Source organism: Cavia porcellus, unplaced genomic scaffold (assembly GCF_034190915.1).
Source record: "Cavia porcellus strain 051 isolate PalLab524CR breed Dunkin Hartley unplaced genomic scaffold, mCavPor4.1 scaffold_25, whole genome shotgun sequence".
Classification (NCBI taxonomy): Eukaryota; Metazoa; Chordata; class Mammalia; order Rodentia; family Caviidae; genus Cavia; species Cavia porcellus.
The window spans coordinates 53,789,612-53,813,824 of NW_026947508.1; the positions used below are offsets into that span (position 1 = coordinate 53,789,612).

A 24,213-nucleotide genomic window follows, 5' to 3' on the forward strand; every position below is an offset into this window, starting at 1 on the left:
TGTTTGTGAAGAGGATTATTTCAGAGCCACCGTTTGGCACTAGTTTTTGAAGACCCCCCCACCTTTCCCCCTCCTGAAGTCATCCTTCTTGATGTTCCTATGTGGCATTGGGCTGGAGGGGCCACTGTTGGATCCAGCAGGCTTCCAGCAAAGTAGAGGGATAGAGAAGGTCTACTGTGTGATTGTCTTGTATACTGGCCCAGCACACCTCATCTCCATAGTGTTGTGTGGGAGCATGGGTGGCTGAAGTTACTCTAATTAAATATGTTAAATTCTCCTTAATCCTTCTCTATCTCTCTGTCTCTGTCTCTGTCTCTGTCTCTGTCTCTGTCTCTCTCTCTCTCTCTGTGTGTGTGTGTGTGTGTGTGTGTGTGTGTGTGTGTGTATGCCATGCTATGGAGGAAGTTAGTTACAGGAAGTGAACATAGATAGCAGTGAGGAAAGAGCCTCCATAACAGCTCATGAGAATCACTGTCAAAAACATTTGAGAGGTAAAAAGGCTGTTTGAATGATCCTGTGGAAGGAAAATTTAGTACAAGAAGATAGAAGCTACACAAAAATAGTTCAACTAAACACATGGATCTTTCTTCTTAAAGCTGCTTATTGTGAAAATTCAGCAGCCCAAGGAGACTCACTTTAGTAGAGACTTTTGTGTATTTTTTTCTAAAGCCTTACAGGTTAGGGCTTTGTATAATACAGTGGTTCTCAACCTTCATCATCCACCAGGGTTCCCCCAGAGCTGCTGGTCCTGGGCTGGAGCTTGGGAATTAGCATTCTCACCTATTGTCTGATGATACTGATGCTGTCTTTCTGAGACCGCACTTCAACCACTGAAGCTCTTTACAAAACATACACAGATGAAGTCATTCTATTTCACCTAAGTACTTTTTTTTTTTTTTAGTTAATGATACATAATTAGCAATCCTTTTTTTTTTTTTAAGCTTTTTCTCATTTAGACACATTTTAGCAAGTCCTTTCATAATATAACATTTTATTTGTTTCTAGAGGTTTTGTGGGCACACTCTTACATATGTAAAAGAATGTCATAGTGAACATCTTTGTATACATTTTTGGAGACCAAGAGCATAAATTCTTAGACGTTAAAGTGATAGAGTTAAAGTGAGTGATAGATTTTAAACATTGACAGACATTACCATGTTCTTCTGAAAAAGATTGTATGAGTTACTCTTCCATGAAATGTGTATTTTTTATCTAAAGTACTATCAAGATCTCAATTTTTACTAACGTATTAAGTATAAAATTATAACACTATTATATTGGTGTACTTTCCCACATTATTTGTGAAGCTAAAGATTCATATGTATTGTATTTCTCTGTGAACGAGTAGATTGTATTTTTGTACAATATGAGGGAACAATATGGCCCGAGGCATTAAACCTTTATTTGAAGGGAGTTGGTAGTTTTGAAGGGTAGGAACATATAGGGGTGATGTTAGGAGGGAGATAGGCCAGATTGGAGAGGCAGGCAGGAGCCAGAGTGTTGAGGTCTTTAAATGGAATTTGAACTGTAGGGGAGACAGACTGGTGGGCTTTATGCTTGTATAGTAGCCCATAATAAGTTTGACAGGAATTTGAATGGAGGACGTTCTTCATTAGGTTAATGTTTAGTCTTTAAATAACTCATTTAGGCCTTTCACCTGGGCCCTGAAACCCATAAATGGATAAACAAACAAATAGCCAAAAACCTCAGCCAACAACTGGTTTGACATTGTTTCTGAGGAGGGAATTTTGCAAGATCTCATAGAAAATGGATCTTGTGGTTTTACCTGACACTGCCCTAAGACCTTGTTGGTGTTTGGTGACATCTGACAGCAGTCATTCAGGTTGGTGGTTCTTTTGGTTTAATTTGAATGGCTTTCTGAGAAAAACTGCATTTTCACCTTTATGCTAATGATAATGTCATTGCTTCAGAGGTCTAGTTAGTTCTGACCAGAAAATCATCTCATGATCAATTATGTTTGCAAATCAACAGTATCATCCTGGGGAGGAAAGTGATGAGGGAAGAAATTACATATATATTTTAATTATTCAGAATTAAGAAAATGGTCAGAAATTCATGTTTCAAAGTAAGGGGTCTTTTTAGAATAAATCACTAAATTTGTGTCTATTTTCCTGTTAAAGGTGTAACTTTGTATTAGGTATATCAGGGATTAAAATGAAGTAACTTTGCATTTAGAATCAAGATCTCAGCTGTTTGTACCCGTTCTAACATTTTTCTGCTTCAAGATTGAACTGTAAGAACCATCAGATTCAAACTTTGAGTGAGTCCAGGTGTCATTTGGGAGGGTCTGTGGATGCTAATCTGGGGGATGCCTTCTCTGTCTTCCTTTGCCTTCTGGCCTATGGAGGTGGGACCCTCAGTGTGGAGGCAGACTGACCAGTAAGGAGCATGATGTGACAGTGACAAGCACAGAGAAGCCTGCTTACATTGCTTCCAGGACTCTAAGGGGGAGGAGAGTCCTTAGGGTCTTTTATTTTAGAAGATACTTGACTTTTTTGTGTATTAATAATCTCTTTCTCCATGACCTATTTATTCCCCGTATTACAGTAATGAAAACAGTGACGTGGTCCCTGTATTGGCCAACTTCTCTGTATTTTTTGAGGAGAAGCCGAGTTAGGACAAGATGCTTAGTCTCTGAACTATGGATGGCTAGGCTTCTGGTGACAGCATGAAGCTGCTTCATAATTTTTATAGGTGCTTTAGCTTTTGCTTGAAGTATAATAGAAATAACATGATGCACCTCCACTTGATTTCCAAAGTTCTGATCTTTACATTTATCTTAGTTTGTTTGGGTGCTGTAACAATGCCATAAATGAGTTCCTTAGAACTGAAGCCTATTTCTTATAGTTGGAGGCTGAGGTGTCTAGCCTCAAGGTGCTGGCGGATTTAGTGTGGTGCGGGCTGTCTTCTGGATTGTAGACTTCCAGCTTTTCCCTGGAAGAAGTGAAAGAGGTGAAGGTTAGGTCTCTCCTGGGCTTCTCTTATAAGGGTGCTAATCCCATTCACAGTGGCTCTGTCCTCATCATATTATTACTTCCTAAAGCCTCACCTCCTTGGGGACATAAACTTTCAGACCATAGCAATACTTGCTGTCATTTCTTTAAGATCAGAGATCATGTGTTTTTCAGCCTCTTTTTTTCCTAGTTCTGGCACAGAGGAGCCACTGAATATTTGTTTAGTGGAAATTGAACTTTTGGATGTCATGAGAACACCTAGGAATACATAATATGTATTTGAAGGTCACCTATTCAGGAGGTGATTTTGTGTTGGGAGCAGAGGTGAGTAGTTGATCTGTACTGTTTACATCAGGTTTTTCACTGTTCCTTCCAATGCCTCCAGTTCTTTGTGTTTATATAAGGAGATTCCCGCACTTTTAAAGTCTCTATTCTCATTTCCTTTAATCTTCACTTTAGCCTTTTGAGGTAGTTACATAGAATCATGAATCTCATTTGTACCTGGAAAAAGTTATTAGTAAAGAGACTTGCCCAGGTTTGTCAGTGGAGCATAAATCCAAGTTTCTTGAGTCTTTGGCCAGTTCCCCTCTATGTGGAAATGGAGGGTTTAGTTTTCACAGTACGGGAGAGTTACCTTCCTTTCTCCCAGGTTCAGTGCTGTTTCTTCATTCATTGGCTCCTTATTGAATCTCCTATGTAATGAGCTTGCTTTGTGTATGTGTTTGGGGGATGCAGAAGTAGCTGAGACAGGTACAGCCCTTTTCCTCTGCCATCGAGTCATAGCGTGGCACCTTTTTGGAAGATGTCTGTGCTCCTTGTTGGAGCTGCTTTTGAGAGGCTCTGGGAACAGAGGAGCATTGTGTGTAGTGGTGTTTTTTCATGTTCTATGGAGCCTTGGGTTTCTTTCATCAGACAGCTGGCTTCAGGAGCCAGCGTGTGTATGTGAACCCTGTATAAAGGATTGGGAAATCTCTCCAGTTAATTGGAGTGAACACTTCAGGTGTGAGTAGATAACTCTTAGAGTACAGAAAAGATATTTTTTGGTGTGTATATTTTTTATTTTTGTTTGATATTTAGATTTTTGTGTGGATCTCGTAGAACTGACATTTTTATTACAAGTTCTTCCTCTGTGTTACAGGCTTTTCTTGGGCAGAAAGAATCTGATAGATACATTTGTTGGCCAAGGAAGATGATTACGTGTCTTCCTTTCCATTGTCTCTCCTTTCCATCTGCCACACTGACCCCAAATCAAGTGTTTTTTTTTCTCTTACTTTCTGAAAACTGCCACCTTCCACTTACTGCCAGCTCACTGTCCGTGTCCCTCCCTTCTCTCCCTCTCACCACTACATTTCCTTTCACTTTCGCCTCTTGTCCTTTTCCTTATATTCTTTAACTTTGCTCTTGTTGGTTGTTGTACTGGCATTGACCCAGCACTTTCTCACTGACCTACATCTTTAGCCTGGTTTTTATTTTTTTGAGACAGGGTCTCACTAAGTTTCCCAGGCTGATCTTGAACTTGTGATCATCCTGCCTTGCCCTCCCAAGTAACTGGAATTACAGGTGTGTGCTGAAGTCTCAGGCTGACCTTGCTCTTTATCTGCAGCAGGCCAGGTCCTTGGTAGAGGTGAGCGCTGGGTGTCAGGAGGTTGCCAATAGAGAGTTTGGTTGAGTTCAGTAGCTTCCTTCCCTCGCATGCCACAAAGTGGTGGCCGGGTAGCCTAGAACTGACTGAAAATATGCTCATACTGCCTTACCTAGTCTATGCCAGGCCACAGCTATGCATGTCTGGATGGCAAACATCCTGTGTAGTTGCTCCAAACTCCACAAACTCGGAATCCCAGGAAGTATCTTCAAGTCATTGTTGGCAAGTAGACAACTTTTAAAACTATCTCTTCTGAGCCATAAGGCTGAAAAAGAAGTGGGAAAGGAGCCTTAAGAAATAAATAGTTTTTTATTTTAACAGGGAAAGTACATGTTAGCAAGTTATACTTTTTCTCCCATGTATATTGCTGGCAGTTATGGCCAAATTAGCTCTTTCTTCATTATGAGTTTCCTCACCATCTTAGAGCATGAGATTTATTTGAATAGTATTTCATCTTTTCCATCAGGGAGACTGAAGTAGGCAGGCTTAACTTATTGCTTACCTTTGTCTTCCTATTCTTGCCAACCTGATTGCAGTATAACCAAATAATAAATACTGTGGGGCTTGAAAACATGAACTCCTAACTGAGTCCAGAGTTCAAAGAGGCTACTACATTTATTCCCCGATCCATGGGATACCGTCACCAACCAAATCAATCTTGGAGAGAAGTGCTCTGTAAGAAATAGAATTGAAGGTAAAGGTAAGCCCATTATCCTCTCCCCTTCGCAGGGCTATCGTCTTGGGAAATGATCTGACCATGATTAGCTTACTTAGAGGGAAACACGAACAGTATAGTTCCCCAAACAATAGATTTATATTTACCTCCTAATGGTTGGTGAAATAGCTGTGCAAGGACTAGCCTCAATTTCCATTCTTCCTTTCCCTTCTCACGTGGATTTTAGCAGCTGGCAGTTTGTTGAGGAATCAACAGTGAAATCTGTGGTTTCCTGTGGTACATTTCTAATAATATTTATACAAACTCTTAGTTAATGAATTGTATAAATATTTATCATACAGAGCAGTCTTTTGATCATAAATAGGGATTAAAAAGTCAGTGTAGCCCAGGCTAAGGTTTGGAGCACCAGCCATTTAGGTCCTTTGAGACATTTTGTGGGTGGAGATGTTAGGTATACCTCAGGACTTGTGTTTTGTGCAGCTTGAATTTCTCTCCATTATTTTTCTTTTTCTTGACTATCCATAGTCCATGTCCTTATTTCTCTGCCTGACTACTTTCTCTATATCCTTAACAGCTATTTTTCTTTTAGATTATTCATCTTTGCTGAAAAAGACTGAAATGTAGCCAAAGTTCCAACTCTCATCATTAGTAAAGCAGGCCTTAGAGTCCCACAGACTTAGCTTGGAACCTCAGTCCTTTGCCTGTGTTTAATGTGACTTTTGTGGAAACAGTTTGAACTTGGTGTCAGAAGTGGAGGCTCAAGTCCTGTTGTGTGTTTGCTCTTTGTGTGGGCAAATGACTTTCACTGCACCTAAATAGGAATTGGCAATAGATTTACTAACCCATTTGGGTTTCCATGGATAAAATGAATGCCTGTGTGGAAGTGATTGACATGGTAACTACTGTAATCCTTTTACACTTTAAAACAAGTTAGAAAAAGAAATGATATTTTTCATTTTGCAATCCATTTGTTTTTGCCACTTGGAAGTACCAGCTGAATGGTTTGAAGTCCAGGACAAAGCAGATAGTACGTATGACTCAGGAACAAAGGGCAGAGAGGGGGAAGAGCAGGGATCTGCCTTGCAGAAAATCATCTGCTAGTTTTTGTAACTTCTGGGTTGAGTTTCAGGGAAGCTGCCCATGGACTTAAATTTCCCTGCTTTCAGGTTCCTGGTGTGGAAATGATTAAAGAATGATAATTTAAAACTATAATGGCTAATTGGTGACCCTGAGCTCTTTAATTAGAATCTCTTTCTTAGGAAAATATGAACTAGGAAGTTGTACTGGGGCAAGTTGTGATTCCCTTGTTTCTGCAGGGATGAGGCTTGTAGGGGAAGCTTGATGAATGTAACAGAAATATGTGGTTTTCTGGAAAAAGGTCTCCAGAAGTTGCAGTTAGACAGTCTGTGAACATGAGCAACCTGAGTTCTCAGTGAACACAGAGACAGTAGGCAAGAGCCACTAGCAGAATTCTGGCCAATAGTCATTTGATAAACAGAGGAATGTTAGAATGCATGCCAGCATCCTGAGAAGGGCTAAATGCTTTGGGGAAAGAGGAAATGGTTTGCTGCTAACGGTGTTACTTATAGTTATATGATCTGTTGGAGCAAGTTACTTTACCTATCTAGGACTCATTTCCTCATCAGTAAAATGTGGATAACAGTTACTGTCTTCAAGAATTGTCAGTATCAAAATGGCATTATAAACAGGATGCTTAGCAGAACATCGGATGAGTCACAGGACATGTTGAGTTCCTACTGTGTGCCAGACCCTGGGCATACTATTGTGACACAAGTGGCAGTTGGAGTTAACTATGTAATGGTAAAGCTGTACTTTCCATGTGAGGTGGGGGCTCTCCAGAAGGGTAGACTCTTCCACGGATTGAGAAACAAGAACTAGAGCAAGCACAGATTTAGCTGTAGATGGGAATCTCCCTCTTTGGATTTTACTGGAAAGGAGTCAGGATGTCTGGCTGGTGAGTGATAAGATGATGCACTGTGGCACCTTGGTTCACAAGCTTAATTGTTCCACAGTTTTGGAAAAGATGGCCACATCTGTGTTTCTGTGAGAAAGATGGCTGCAGTCATCTTCATTTCCAGATGCAAACATTTGCAAACAAAACAGAATTTTACAAATCCTTCTATTTGCTAGCCAAATCGTTCCCAAACAAAAGCATTTGTGAACCGAGGCACCACTGTACTCCTTATAGAGGAAGACAGAATTGAAAGTGGGAACCAAGTATGAGGGCCATGCCAACCCATGGGAATCACTTGGTCTGCGGCCGGCAGGGGCAGAGAGAAGCCTGAGTGCTGGTTAACCAGGTCTGTATGAGGCAACTTGTGTACATAGTTTCATTTCTTGTTCATGTCCTTCTTCCTAAGTTTAGGCTTGCAAATTTCTAGCCAGGGCTGAGAGCAGATGGCATTCTAGGATCAGTAAAAGGAGCTTCTCCCTGAAGACTGTCACGGTGGAGACAGGAGGAAAGAAGGGAGGGAGTCCCAAGTGCAGTATGAAGATATGAATAGTTGGCAGAGGGAAGGTGAAACAGCCAGCTGGATCAGTCTTCTTTCTGTGTGCAGACAGAGAAACTGAAGAAGTTGTAAACCCAGGCATTTTCCTGATTTTGTCAATCCTGGTGCCTGGCACAATCTGTATTTCTTCGAAGGCCAGCCATCATTGATTGTATACAGTTATTTTATATACCAGGAAGAAAAGAAAATGCTACCAATTAATAGTAAAATGCTGTTGATTATAAGATATACTATGACTTCAGAGAAGCTAAATGGGGTGCTGAGGTCTCTGTCTTCTATAGCTTATTCCACCTTGAAGGGCTGTCGAACCTACCTGCTGGGGAGTATGTTCTCTCAAACTATCCTGGGCTACTGTGACTCATTGCTGGGTCAAAGAAATCTGTCAGGAGAAAATGAGAAAAGATTTAGTGACTATTGAGCTCCCTGTTTGATGAGAGAAAGGTGTATCGAGGATGTAGAATCCAGATATGAGGACCAGATCAGGTTTCCACGCTTACTGAGATGAAAAAGAGGATGGCAAAGAAGGAGGTTAGAAAAATTATTGAGAGCCTGAGAGGTACAACCTTAGCAAGTTTACCCTCATAATGTATCTAATTAAAAACAGAAGCCTCAATACAGGTGTCCATTTATGCTGTGATGAATTAGGCTAATTAGTGACTGTATTACCTGCACCTGGAGCAATACTGTGTCGGGAGTGGCTGAGCTGCAGATCAGTCACTCATGCGAGACTAGAGCAAGGCCAGTTCTGAGAACAGGGAGCACCCGAGAAGATTCATAGGAAAGGGCTTTCACTTGTTATAAGCTTCTTGTTTATTAAATAAATGCAGTGCAGTCGTTGGGCAGTTCCTTTCTCCCATTAGGAGAGAGGGCTCCACCTGACTTCAGCTTTCACATTTTTGACTCTTGTCTTATTTCTTCATGCTCTGCCATCCTCCTCCTGGGAATTTCAAGAACCAGGTAGGAAGCAGAACTAGGGTGTTCTTTTCTGAAGAGGAGTCTCAGGTCTTCCAGAGATTCTCAGCAATAGCTTTCCTGTTAGAACTATGAATATTCTCATGACCATTTGTAGGATTTTTATATGTCACTATATCCCTTAAGGAAGGACCAGAACGGTTCCTCCGAAACTGGGAATCTTAGGGCTTGTAAGGCTGCCCTTTTTGCCTTTCTGTCAGCCTTTTGATTTCCCAAGTAGACTTTAGACATGGCTTGTTGGTGTCCCCCTTATAATGCATAACTGTGACCTGCTTGGAAAGATAGACTTCCTCTAGGAGTTGTAGAATTTCTTGTTTGTGTTTTATAGATATTTGCTTATCAGTCACCAAAGTTCTTTCCAGATTTGGTAATCTTCCAGGGTACCAAAGTACCCTGAGCTGGTACATAAGCATGAAGCACCATAAAGTCATATTTGGAGTCTATAGATATATGGCTTCTTGCTTTTTTATTAATACCAACCAATGCTTGTGTAATAGCCATGAGCTGTGTTTTTTTTTTTTTTTTTTTTAAAGCAGAGTTCCTTGGGGGAAACTGGCCTCATTGACCTGTTGTGAACTAACAACTGCCTTTTGATGGCCTTCTTGGACAAAGCTACTTTTATCAGTAACCAATACCACTTTAGGGTCTTGGAGGGGCAGGTCACTGATGTCCTCCTGCTCGCCTAAGTCTGGAAGATCACTTATTCACAAAGAATGGCTAACTTCTGGGCCTATACGCACCAGAGAGGCAGGATTAGGAGTACTGCAAATTTTATACTAGCCTCAGGGGTGTCTAAGAGCATGGCCTGATACTTGATAGCCATTTCTCTGTTAACCACAAGTAACCTTTGGACTCAAGGGTTACTCTGACCTAATGGAGAGTCAGGAGTTATAGTTTCTGTCCTAAAAGTTCATGCTGTAGCCTCCTCTGTTAACATAGTCTTAGCTAGTACAGGCAGGGTGGCAGCAGCCACTCCATCTAACTTTTTGAAAAATATTTGTAATAGTTGATACATTGTGTCAACTTGAGAAGTTTAGAAGCTTAACTGACTCAGCAGGGGGCAGGGTCCCTAATTTGTAAGCATCCTGAGCCTGTACAAGAGGACACAGTGATGGTGAGTGCTTACTTGTCCTGTTAGGGGGTACCTGCTTATAGTATGAGACAGGGAAAGAGGCTTGCGCTCTGCCTTTTTGCTGTTGCTGCTTTTGCTGTCTTCTGCCACTTTGAAGTGTTGCCTTGTACCATGCTACCTGCTTTGGAGTGAGCTGATTATAGCCTGAAACCTTCACAAACTGTGAGCTAAATAAAACCTAATTTTGGGTGTTATTTTGTTCCAGCAATGAGAGAAAAGTAACTAACATGATATGCCACTGAGGAGAGTTCTTTTGTGTCAAGACACCCAAAGAAATGCTTCTTTCTTTCTATATGTAGAAGGGTTTCCTTAAATAAGGTATTCTGTTATACCATGCAGCAGAACCTACCTTTTGGCTAATTAGGTCAGGCAAACCTGACATAGTCCCAACAGGTAAAATCCATTTTAGCCTTTGCTAGAGTTTGAGAATTGTCCCCTATTGTGCTAGTAAATCTATTCCTAGGAAGCAGAACATTGTGGAACAATTAAAACTTACAGTTAAAACATTTTATTTTCAAAGTGACACATCAGAACAGATCAAGAATCTTGATTAGGTGTTCCTTCAACCCCAATTATGAGTATAGAACTGAAGGAGATTTTCCAGAGAAGGAAATAAAAACAGAATGAAGAAATTCAGTTGGCTCATCCATGGTATCTAGGGTTACCCAGTGCTCCTCACAGAAGATGATGTCCATAGACAGGGAAATTGAAGGTCCTTCTGGACTTTTCAAGAGAAGGAAATGAAGGTTTTGGCTGGCCTGGCCCCTGTCTGGGAGCAGAGATAGTAAACCATCCAGGGCCCTGAGTCAAGTACATTGACTGCCTTACACTTGGAGCAAGGCCCAGACAGTGGCTTGGTATAGTTGTGTTCCCAGTGTCTAGACTTTTTGCACTAAAAACAGGAACTCTTTTTCAGTTACCTCTGGGCTTTCTCTAGAGACAATATGGGTGAGTTTAAAGCATTGCCAATTGCAACAGCTGTAATTCTAGATTTTCTCTTTTTGACCGTCCTCCAGATTCCAATTGCTGAACATAGAAAAGGCAGTGTCCAGCAATTGGGTCATATCCATGTGGGATCCCATCTGAAGTTTCTTGATTGAATACATGGAAGAAACAAATATCCCCAAGAGACAGGTGGGGATCCAAGGACAAGAGCATCAAAGATGCCTCCTCTTCCTTGAGGGCCACTCTGAATACCACAATTTGTGACCTTTCTTGAGATAAAGAGTCACAGAATCATGAACATAAGGGGTTTCATTCCACCTTAAATGTTTCAAGCAGAAACAGCTAACTGAAAAATAGTCTCATAATTTTAAATTGCCATCCCGTAGCTATCTAACCATTTTCTAGTTTATATTGAAAACAAACTATATTGCAAGATAAGCTATTCCTTTACTATTGATAAGCTATTCTTTTTTATATTTAAAGATTAATAATTTTGGGGCCAGAGATTTAGCTCAGTTCATAAGTGCCTGCCTGGCAAGTGCTAGGTCGTGAGTTCAATCCTTGGTACCAAAAAAAAAAAAAAAAAGATTAATACTTTTATAATTATACAACACCATTTATATTATACATATATTGAAAATACAGGAAAAGAAAATGACAATGAAAACAAGAGGGAGGCAGGTAATTCTGAGACCTTATTCTTTTTTACAGTGATATCATTATTATTTTTATTTATTTCTTAAAGAGACTAAAACAGAACAAACCCAAACAGAATAAAACTGATTAGAACAGAACAATGCAAGTGATACAGGACTTCCAAACAAGGCCAGCAGGAAATCAACAATGGCTACCATAATGTCTTGTTTTCTTCCAAATAGCTGTCCATACCTTCACACATAATAAAATCAAGCAAAACAAAATAGAATAAAACCAATCAAAACAAAAGAATAAAAGCATTACAGGACTTCAAAACAAGATAATAGGAAATCAACAATGGTTACCATAATGCACCCTTGCTAGTACCATCAGATACAGTAAAATCTAACAAAACAAGACAGAGTAAAACCAAACCTAACAAATCAAGAAAATGATATAAGAATTCAAAACAAGATAATAGGAAGCTAATGGTGGTTACCACTTTTCCTTTTTAGGCATTTCCTCCCCTGTCACTTTCATAATACCTATTGTGCTTTTTGGATCACACTAACTCCTTCAGTTTTGCATGCTAGGGAGATAACTTGTTCATTATATGGGTCTAAACCATTTCACCCATGAGGAGGCTCTCCAGTTGCATCCATTTACCTATAAGGGCCTTGAGATTGTCCTACTTTATAGCTGCGTAGCTTTCCATTGTATGAAAGTACCATATTTTTTCTTATGTATTCTGCAGCTGAAGAGCAGGTTACCTATGCTTTTTTCTCACCTCCTTTTGTGTGAAACAATCGTTTTCTCTTCTTTGATTTCCATCTATGAATTTCCTTTTGAGTTAAATGTGTTTCTTGTATACAGTTTATTGATGGATCTTGTTTCCTGGTTCACTCTTCTATGTTTCTTTTTATTGATGAATTGAGGCTATCTACACTAATGTTTACAACTGGTTTGTCTCTGCCATGCTGTCCTCCTGCTGTTAGCCTTCCACTTTTCCCCTTCATTCAGTTTTCTGTCCTGTTTGGCAATCTTCCTCTGCTGTTCTTCCTGGAACCATGGTCATTTTTTTTTTTTTTTTGTCTTTTTTGTTTTTATCGGTACCAGGGATCGAACTCACGGCTGCCTGCTTGCAAGGCAGGTGCTTATGCCGCTGAACTAAATCCCCAGCCCCAACCATGGTCATTTTTATCTCTCTCTTCCTTCAGTTGTTCTTTATCATGGAAGTATCTTATTTTTCTATCACTTTTGAAAGATAGCTTTGCAGGGTATATCAGTCCAGGTTTGAAGGTATTATTTTTCAGGACTTGAAACACTTCACTCCAAACTCTTCTTGACTTTATGGTTTGTGTTGATGAGTCTGCCCTAATTCTGATGGGTTTTCCTTTACAGGTGATCTGTTTCTTTTCTCTAACAGATTTTAATATTCTGTTCTTGTGCTGAATTTCTAGGATCTTTATTATATGTCTGGGTATAGATTTACTTTTTTTATGGCTAGTTGGAGTCCTATATGCCTCACTTACCTGCATGCCAGATCCTTTTCCCATGTTTTGGAAGCTTTTTATTATTACTTCTGTAAATAGTCTTTTTATGTCATTTGTTTTGACTCCTGCTTCTTTGCTCAAGCCTACGACTCTTAAATTATTTTTCTTTGCATCATCTTGCAGCTGTCAAATTGTTGTCTTCTGGTTCCTTGTTATTTTAAAGAGATCTTTCTTTTCATAATTGCTAGCTGTGATCCTGTCTTCAAGAACTTCAATAGTCTCTTGCAAGTGGTTTTACCAGCTTTTGACTGACTTTTTAATTTCCTAGATATGTCTTTGAATCTGTTTCATACATTGTGATTACTTCCTATATTCATTTAGGGTTTTCATCATTTTCCTATGCTCTTCTTTTTTATCCATGTCTTATTTTTTTGTACCAGGAATTGAACTCACGATCACACCCTCTCCAGGCAGGCACTTATGCCACTGAGCTAAATCCCCAGATATTCATGTCTTCTTAGATATGCTGAGCAATTCTTATATTATGTTTGTAATTTCTTCGTTTCCTTGAGACATTATTTCTAATGTGATTACTTTTACAGTCTCATGAAGTTGTTTTTTTTAGTTCAGTAGCTGTGCTCTTAGAGATTTCATGTATGTAACTTCCATTTTCTTCCATGATAATATCTCCCAAATTTGTTCTGTGTGAACTTTTGTTATGTCTAAGGTCTGAGATTGCCTTTTGCTCCTTTGACTTGACATTCTTGTGGGTTCCATAGAGGAAGCACAGAAGAAATCCATACTGACCACTTTTTATCTCCATCTGACTCCCACTAACTCCTTAGGGAGATGGGGTTGAGTCACTTGATGGGTCTACATTGCTTTGAAATACTCATGAGATCAAAATGGAGTCCGTTTTTACTGAGACTGTCTTCACGATGTTGATCCTCTCGATGGCTAGTGGATAGAGCCACTTGAGAAGTAGATCTCAGGACTCTATTATGCATTTTTAGCCATTTGTTGGTTCTGGTTAAGTAGGGTGGAGCCACTTGAAAAAGAGTATCTCTTGGATTTACCCCAATAGTAAACATTTTGGTACTTTGTTTAAGGCAGTTGATATGGAAAGCACTTTTTAAGGAAAAAAAGTTTAAAATCCTGAGAATGACTCACAGTCACTTGAGTACAGCTTTTGTACTGCTCAGGCCATCAGGCATGTTTAGATACCTGAATTTGGTAGAAAGATGAGAAAGGGATCTAGCACAATTCACAAGAAAAGAGAGGAGTCTCATGTGTGAAAGAGTTTTGGCCCAGACAGGACACTGTAGCAGGTAAAGCCTCAGGCGGAACCAAGGCGCTCCTATCTCCCCTACCCCTAGGAATTTACCTGTGGCCCTGTCTTCCCCACCGCGGGAATTTGTCCCTGGCGCCAAACTAGGGCCAGTGAGATACCTGTGTATCCGTAATGCCCCTCAGGCACCACCCCCAACCTCAGCTACATGTATGCCCCCACCCCACGTGTTCCACGGAGAGATGGGGTGGGGATATGCCACGCCCCAGGGGATCGGGGGTGTCTCTCCCCACATTCTCAAAATAAAGGTCATTTATATTTCATACTTCTTATCTTTTCAGGCGCCTTCGTTCCCCCACAGTTCTGTCAATGTGTTCCCTAAAATCAGAAGTTTAGCTCCTAAGACCATGAAGTCACTTAAAATCAGACAGATGGAACCCATGTGGTTGATTCATTTTACAAAGCAAAATGGAACTAGGATGAAGTAATGTCAGGAGAAAGAAGTCTATCTAGTGAAAAAAGCTCAGATCAGACTTTGAGCACAAAAGGGAATAAACTGGGGTAGGCAGCTATGTTACCAAGAACTGTTTTTCCTTGAGCGAGAAAGTTGAACAAAGTATCATAGAGAACAGAAATGCAAGGACAAAAGGGTATTTTTATGCCCTTTTGCCAAAGGGCATTACCTTTGTTCTTGTCTGACTAAGGCAAATATATCTGCAGGTTTTGGGGTGCTAGAGTCTTCTGGAGGTGGTTTCTAGGTTCTTTCTGTCCAGAGCAAAGAATTATTAAGAAAAGCACAAATGGTAACAGTGTTTTATTAAAGATAGAAAAAGAAACAGGCTCTGCAGAGAGAATTTGGGCCACTTAAAAATAGGAAAAGAAGTGTAGGGCATAAGGGTAAGCCGTGTGTGCAAGAGTAAACACAGTGGCCAGAATACTGTGTATGTGTGTGTGCAAGTGCATGCTTGTGTGTTTTAATCTTGCTGAACTTGTGTTTTAATCTTGTTGAACTTCATTTGTAATTTCACAACTCTTGGTGAATTTCTTTGTGTCTTCTATGTAGAGGATGATATATCTTTAGTGATAATTTGACTTCTCTCTTTCTTATACATATCCCTATTAGTTCTTTTTTTTTTTTTTTTTTTTTTTTTTTTTTTTTTTTTTTTTTGCTTGATTGCTCTTGCTAATGTTTTGAGTACTATGTTGAACAGGAGTGGTGATAATGGTTACCTTTGTTTTGTTTCTGGTTTTAGAGGAAAAGCTTTTCAGTTTTTTTCCATTTAATATGATATTGGTAATTTGTCTATAATAAATAGCTTTCATCACACTGATCTAAGACTTTTCTAAACTTATTTTCTTCAGAGGCTTTTTCTATATTTATTTTCTTCAGGGGTTTTATCATGAATGGATTTTGGACTTGTCAGTGTTTTTCTCTGTCTATTGAGATGATCATGTGATTTGCTCTTTTTTAGTTGAATCTTTGGTTTTGAAATTGCAGTAATGTTAGCTTCCAGGAATGACTTTGGGAGTTGTCCTTCTCTTTTAATTTCATGAAATGCTTTGAGGGGTATTGGTGTTAGATCTTTCTTGAAGTTTCTGTATAATTCAGTAGTGAGTACATTAGGTTCTGAGGTTTTTCTAGTTGATAAGGCATTTCTAATTTCATTGTCTGTTATTCAGGGTTTTAATCTGTTCTTTCAGTGTTCTTAATTCATATGTGCCTAGGACTCTATCCATTTGTTATGAATTCTCTAGTGTATTGGAGTACAGGTTTTAGACATAATTACTAGGGGTCTTCTGGATTTTGATGTTGTGATTTTACCTTTTTTTTTTTTTACTTCTAATTACATTGATTTATGCTTTTTGTTTTTTTTCTTTCTTTTTGGTATGATTGACTAAGGATTTTTTTATTTTGTTCATTTTCTCAAAAAGCCAGTTCTTTGACTCATTGGTTCTTTTATTTTTTTAGTCTCAATTTCAGTAATTTCTGCTCTGCCTTTCTAATTTTCTTCTCAATTTCATTAATTTCTTCTCTATCTTTGAAATTTGCTTTGTTCATGTTTCTATAGCTTTGGATTTGGATTGTTCTTGTCCATCATTAGGTTATATATGGTCTTGTTTTATTTATCTCATATGGACTTTCACTTGTATAAACTTTTCTTTTAGGGCTGCATTCATTCTGTCCCATTGATTCTGTTATGAACTTCTCATTTTTGTTTGATTATAGAAACTGTCATATCTTTCTTGATTTCTTCTGTGACCCACTAATTATTCAAGAGTACATTGTTTAACTGCCATATATTATACAATTATTGTAGTTTCTTTTTCCGTTGAGTTTTAGTTTCATTGTATTGTGATCTGTTAAAATGCATAGTAGAGTTTTGATACTTTTACTTTTATTTATGCTTAATGAGCTGGCATAGTTCATTTTGGAGAAAATTCCATGTGCTGAGAAGAATGTGTATTCTGTTGTTGTTTGGTGGGACACTCTGTCGATGTCAATTACATCCAAGATTTGGTATATATATTTTATATATATTTGTTGATTTTTTTGTCTAGTTAATGTATTTATTTTTGACAGTGGAGTACTGAGGTTTCCCAGTATAATTGTGTTGGTCTGATCTTTTATGTCCACTACAATTTGTTTTATGAAGTTGAGTGCCTTGATGTTTAGTGTATTTATGTTTATAATTGCTATCTCTTTCTGCTGAATTTTCCCCTTAACCAATATGTGGCAACCTTCTTTATCCCCTGTGATCAGCCTTGTCTTATGTTTACTTTTTCTGAAAATAGGATAAGTACTCCTGCTTGTTTTTTGGCTTTGTTGCAAGGAATATTGCTTTCCATCCTATGATTTTTAGTCTAGAATTTCTTTTTTTACAGCATATCATTGGATTTTATTTCTTGCTCCATTCTGCCAGTCACTGTCTTTTGACAGTGAATTGAGACCATTCATATTGAGAATTACTGATAAAAAGTATTGACTTATTCCTGCCATTGCATTTTTTCCTTTTGTTGGTTTCCTTTTTCTCCCTTCTGCTTTGCTGCTCATCCTGGCTCGTGTGTTCATTTTATTAGACTTTTGTCTAGTATGTGATTGTTTGATTTCTTAAAGATTGCCATTCTTTCCTGCTTTGCTCTTATTGCCCAGAATTGCTTTTACAATTCTTTTGATTCTATATGAATTATAGGATTGTTTTTTCTATCTAAAGTGTGTTGTTGGCATTTTGATTGAGACTTCATTGGGTCTGCATAACAGTTTTCAGAGTATGCCAGTTTGACAGTATTGGTTCTGCCTATCCAGAAGCAGGGGACATCTTTCCATTTTCTGATGTTCTCATCCTCGTCAGTCTCCTTTTGTAGGAGTACTGTAGTTTGAGAAGTCTTTCACTTCCTTGGTGTTATGAATTAAAAACTGGTGGTCAACTTAACACCAGCAGAATGAAATCACCATGCTGCTGAGTGTAGATGTTTTATCTGAGGAAAGTTACCAGCATAAATAGAGATGTGGAGAAGATGAAGGAAGAGCATTATTGCGTTGAGGCGTTGAGGCATCGTGGGTTCTCCTACAAGTTGCTGTTTGAGCTGTTGCTTTTCCTGGAGGGGCTCTGGTCCTCATATTCAGCATTGCTTCTTCACTCCAGAGGGGAAGATATGTGCTGCTTGGTCTGCAGGATGAACTCATCATGCTGGCTTCCTGACGTGTACTTAACTGTGCTTATTGTTGGAGGAGCTCGTGGCCTCCATGTTGCTGAGGATGGCTGTGGTACTTTTCAGGACAGCCCTGTCTTTGTTGTGATTGTGACTTCTTAGCTCCAGCGTAGAATCCTCATCCCACCAGCACGGCTACTTCACCCTACTGGCATGGACTTTCTGGTTTCCACCGCTGACTTTTGGGCCTTTCTGGCACAAATCTGTAAAAGACACTGATGTGAGTCCTTCTTGTGGGCTCTGAACCTCCAGTGGGACTCGTGGGAAGCATTATCATGTTTTTATCTGGACTCATGTGGAACGTTGCTGTGGGATTCAGGCCCTTTGCTAAATATTCTATGTTTTTGATGTTGTGGATAGATTTCCTGCATTTTCTTGTGTTAACTCCCGGTGACCATTACAAAATGATATTATAAACTCGATGTCCTTATTCTAATTGTTCTCCTCCCAAACCCTGACTGCAACACTTGTTTATGTTAATTCATAGATTATTTCATTTTTCTTGAAGCTACTGTGAATGGTATTATTTTCAGTTTCCTTCTCATTAAGTTCATTATTGGTATACACAGATAGTAATTTTTGTGTATTGATCTTTTATTCTGCTGCGTTGCTGAAATTATTAATTGTAAGAGTTCTTTGATGGTGGAGTTCTTTGGGCCTTCTATAGAGTAACATGACACCTGCTAATAATGATAGTTTGACTTCTTCTTTTGTTTTATGTATGCCTTTTATTTCTTTCTCTTGCCTAATTGCTATGGCCAGTGTTTTAAGTGCTATGTGGAGTGTAAGTGTGATACTGGACATCTTTCTCTTGCTCCTGCTTTTAGGAAAACGCTTTTACTTTTCATCCATTTGGTGTGATACTACTAATTTGTCATAAGTAGCTTCTATAATATTCAAATAGGGTCCTTCTATTTCTGTTTTCTTTAAGTTTTTTTGTCAGAAGCGTGTTGGATTTTTTAAAAGACATTTTTGGATATTGACATGACAATATGGCTTTTGAGCTTATGTTTATGAAACGTGTTATATTTATTGACTTACATATGTTGATCCATCCTTGCATCTTTCATGAAACTTACTTGATCATGCTGTGATTTTTTTTTGTGCTCCCTTCCTGCATTTTGTTTGCAAATATCTTATTGAAGACTTTGATATCTGTGTTCTCTAAGAGGATTAACTTATAGTTTTCTTTTTTAATTGTGTCTTTGTCTGATGTTGAGGCTAAGATGATACTACTTTTCATAAATGAATTTGGGAGCACTTTGTCCCTTTCAATATTTTTGAAGAGCCTATGGAGTATTGGTGATACAACATTCTTAAAGTTTTGTAGAATTTCATAATATGTCCAGGGTTTTTTTTTTTAATTTGTTTGTTTGCTAATTATTACTGTGTCAATTTCATTGCTTCTTTTGGGTTGTTAAGAATATTTATATCTTCTTAGTTTTGATAATTTGCATGCATCTAGGGATCTCCCCATTTCTTCAAAATTTGTTAATTTGTTGGAATATAATTTTTTGAAGTAGCTACTGTTTTCTGGACAGTATCTGTTGTGATTTCACCTTTTTCATTTCTAATTATATTGATGTAAGTCTTTTTCTCTTGGCTACTCTGGCTAAAGGCTTATCGATTTCATTTATTCTTTCAAAGGACTAGCTGTTCAAGTCATTGATTATTTTCTAACTTTCTATTAGTCACAGTCTCATTGATTTTTGCTTTCGTATTTGTAATTTCAGTTTGAGGCTGGTTTGTTATTGTTTCTCAATTATCTTTAGATTTTTCATAAAGTTATTTATTTGGGCTTGATCTGTTTTCCTAATGTGAGCATTGATTGTGATGAATTTTCATCTTGGAACTGCTTATTGTCCCAGAGATTTTGGTGAGTTGTTCAGTCATTATAATTAGCTTCCAGAAAATTTTTGATTTCTTTTGTGACCTTTTGGAGTATGTTATTAATTTTCTAGTAGCTTTTGATTTTTCTGAGATTTCTTCTGTCTTAATTTCTATTTTTATTGCACAGTGGTCTAATAGTATGTCTGGAGTAACTTCAATTCCTTTATATTTACTTAAGCAGACTTTGTGGACTAATATCTGATCTATTTTGGGAACTTTGTGATATGCTGCTGAAAAGAATGTATGCTTTGTTGTAGAGGGTTGGCATACCCTGTATATTTGTACCAGTATTCAGTATATTTATGATTATTAATATTCTTCTGGTTGGGTTGGGTTGCTATGATTTTTAAGGTGCTATTTGTAATGAACACATCTTATTTCTTCATCAATTTTCAAAGATAGTTTTACAGGATATGTTAAGTCTGTGTTATGAACTGTTTTGGTTTAGCATTTCAAACACTTCTCTAAATTTTTATGGATTTTAAGGTTTGTACTGAAAAGTCTGCTGTAATTCTCATGAGTTTATTTTTTTATCTTTCTCTAACAATTTTTAAAATTCTATCCTTATGTTGAACTTCTGAAATTTTGACTATTTTGTGTCATGCAGAGATTCTTTTCTTATTGTATTTGGCTTTCTATATGCCTTAACTTGTATGTTTAATTCTTTCCCCATACGGTGGTACCTTGATTCATGAACTTAATTCATTCTGTGATTTTGGAAAAGATGACTGTGATCATGCTCTTCACCTGACATGGAGTTTGCAAATGGAAGCAAAATTTTGCTGATCATTTCTGCACGCAAACCAAATTGTTAGTGAACAGAAACGTTTGTGAATTGAGGCATATCGTTACTTACAAAGTTTTCTCGTTTTGTTTCTTTTTCTTTTTCTTTTCTTTCTTTCTTTCTTTTTTTTTTTTTTTGTTATTTGGGATCAAACTCATGATCTCATGCTTGCTAGGCAGGCACTTATGTTCTGCTATTATTTCTGTAAATAAATTTCTTTATGTCATCTGTGTTGTCTTCTAAGTTTTTAGTAATTCCAATTAATCTTATATCTTTTTTGCTATCTGGCATCTGTTTTCATGCTCTTTGATTATTGGTAAAGTCTCCAATATGTTATTGTTATTGGTCTCTAACAGATTTCTGTTTTCTAGTTCTGACACTGCCTATGTCTTTGAGATTTCTACCTAAGTTCTCTTCTAGTAAATTTAGTTTATATTTTAGTATTTAGATCCTTGATCCCTTTTGATTTTAGTTTAGTGCATGATGATATACATGGGTCTAGTTTTAGTCTTCAGCATGTGGAAAGCCAGTTTTTGTAGCAGCACTTATTAAAGTTACACTCTTTCTTCCAGTGAACATGTTTGGCTCCTTTTCAAAGATAAAATGGCCGATTATGTTTGGGGTTGCATCTGCATCTTTTATTCTGTTCCACTGATCTTCTGGCCCGTTTTTTTGTATTCCAATACCATGCTGATTTTATCACAGTAGCTTTGTGGTATAATTTCAGGTCTGAGATTGTGATGTCCTCTGACTTGTCTTTGTTGTCCAGACTTGCTTTTGCTCTTCTAAGTCTCTTCAGATTCCAAATGAAGTTTAGGAATGTTTTCTTTAATTCTGTGAAGTATGTGAATGATATTTTGTTTGGGATTATATCAAATCTGTGTGCAGTTTTGGGAGTATGGCTATTTTCACTATGTTGGTTCTTCTTATGTATGAGCAAAGATGTGTTTCCATTTTCTGATATTTAATCTCCTTTTTATAGAGTACTGTAATTTTTAATATCTAGATCTTTACTTCCTTTATTAAATCTGTTCCTGAATATTTAACTTTTTTGGATGCTATTGTGAAGGGATTTGGTTTCCCTAATTTCTCAATGAGTTATTTGTTTGTGTACAGGAGTGCTATTGATTTTTGAGTGTTGACTTTTTACCTAGCTTATTGCCTAGGTTATTAATGGTTTAATAACCATTAATTTGGTTATTAAATCTACAAATCTTTGTGGTGGAGTTTTTGGGGTCTTCTATGTAGAGTATCTGTCATCTGCAAATCATGATAATTTATTGTCTTCTTTTGTTTCTTTCTCTTGTGTAATTGCTCTAGCTAATTTTTCCAGAACTATATTGACTAGTAGTGGAGATAGAACAACCTTGTCTTATTCCTGATTTTATAGTGAAAGCTCTCTGTTTCTAACCATTTAATATAGTGCTAGCTGCTGGTTTGTAATAGATGACTTTTATAAGATTGGGGTAAAGACCATCTATTTCAATTTTATGTAAGGTTTTTATCATGAATCAGTGTTGGAGTATGAAATGTCTTTTTTGCATCTGTTTGGATGATGTTGTGATTTTTGTGTTTGACATAGTGTATTACATTTATTGATTTTTATATATTATACCATCCTTACATCCATGGGATGAAGCCCACTTTTTGATGATGTATAATCTTCTTGATGATTTCCTGCATTGTTTAACAGCATCTTATTAAGGATTTTTGCATCTTATATTCATTATGGATATTGGCCTGTATGTAGCTTTATTTTTTGGTTGCATTCTCCTCTGCTTTTGGAATCAGGGTATTATTTGCTTCTAGGAATGACTTTGGAAGTACTACATCCCTTTGAATTTCATTAAAGATATTTAACATTAGTAGCATTAGTTCTTCTGTAAATTTCTTACTGAATTCAATAGTGAATCCATTAGGACCTGGGCTTTTCTTTGTTGGTAAATTTTTAATTACATTTTCAATTTTGTTTTCCAGTATTGGGTTTTTTTTACAGTTTTTATATCTTCTTGATTTAGTTTTGGTAATTTGATCATATCTAGGTATTTATTCTGTATTTTTCATCTTATTAGAATATAGATTCTATATTCTATATCTATCTATCTATATCTATAATAAGATATACACTTATTAGAATATAGATTCTAATAGTAGATATTGATAATCTGCTGGGTTTCTGTGGAATCTGTTGTGATTTCTGCCTTTTAATTCCCAATTGCTTGAATTTTTGGTTTTTTCGTCTTTTCGATGATGCTGATAATGGTTTATCTGTTTTATTTATTCATTGAAAGAGCCAACTTTTTAATTCATTGATTCGTTGTATTGTTTTCTTAGTCTCTATTACATTAATTTCGGCTCTTATCTTTATGAGCTTTGAATTTGATTTGTTATTCTTTTTCTAGAAGTTTGAGGTTCAAATTAGGTTTTTTATTTGAACTTGTTCTGTTTTTGTGTTGTGTGATTTCATTGTTATATATTTCCCTCATAAGACTGCTTTCATTGCACCTGATAAGTTTTGGTATGTTCTATTGTCCTTATCATTTAGTTGTATGTACTGTTTAACTTCATCTTTAGTTTCCTCTGTGACCCACTGGTTGTTCAGAAAGGTGTTGTTTAACTTTGGTGTTAATGTAGCTTTTGTGATTGTCTTTGTTGTTGATTTCCAGTTTTGTTGCTCTATGGTCAGATAGTATGTGTGGGATGATTTTAATTCCTCTTTTATGTAAACATGTTTTATCAGGTAATGGTTTTTTTTGGAGAACATTTCATGTGTAGCTGACAAGAATGTGTATTCTGATGTTTTGGGTTGGAATACTCTGTAGATATCTACCAAGTGCATTTGTTCACAGACTTGGTTTAATTCTAAATTTTTTATTTTGAAGAGAATAAAATCAAAACAACAGAGCCAATCAAAACAAAACAGTGAACATGGCACAGGACTTCAAAACAAGATAAAATAAAATCAGTAATGGCTACCATAACGCCCATTGTTATCTTCAAAATAATTGCAAATACAATCAGGCATAATAAAATAAAAAAAGAACAGAATAAAACCAATCAAAACAAAACAATGAAAGCAACACAGGGCTTCAAAACAAGATAATAGGAAATTGGTAATGGCTATCATAATATATTTCGTCATGTTTGCAACAGCTGCCAATATCATCAAACACAATAAAATCAAACAAAACAGAATAAAACCAAACAAAACAATGAAAACAACACAGGGTTTCAAAACACAATAATAGATTAACACTGGCCACTGCCTTCCCTTTTTAGACATTTCCTCCCCTTTAACTTTCACAGTATCTATTGTGCATCTTGGATCCACTAACTCCTATAGTTTTTATACTAGGGAGACAGCACGATGTTCACCCATGTGACTGAACAATTTCACCCATGAGCATGATCTCAAGTTGTATCTATTTACTTACAGGTACCTCAAGGTTTCTTTATAGCTGAGTAACTTTCCATTGCATAAAAATGCCATATCTTTCCTATCCATTCTGCAGTTAATCTGCAGTAGGCAAGCTATCCC

At 37.3% G+C, this 24,213-nt stretch overlaps 1 protein-coding gene across 10 annotated transcripts in view; it reads left to right on the forward strand.

Annotated features, from left to right (window-relative positions):
* Fggy (FGGY carbohydrate kinase domain containing) overlaps positions 1–24,213 on the forward strand; it is a 511,054-nt gene that overhangs the window by 14,006 nt on the left and 472,835 nt on the right. For 2 of the 10 annotated variants that reach the window (XM_063236601.1, XM_063236598.1), the window contains exon 1: positions 5,187–5,317. The exons of 7 other annotated variants lie outside the window; for them this stretch is intronic. The gene's annotated coding sequence lies outside the window, so the exon portion shown is untranslated. Of the gene's footprint in view, positions 1–5,186; positions 5,318–24,213 lie in introns of those variants that run through there. One more of the 10 variants, XM_063236599.1, reaches the window with a different exon arrangement.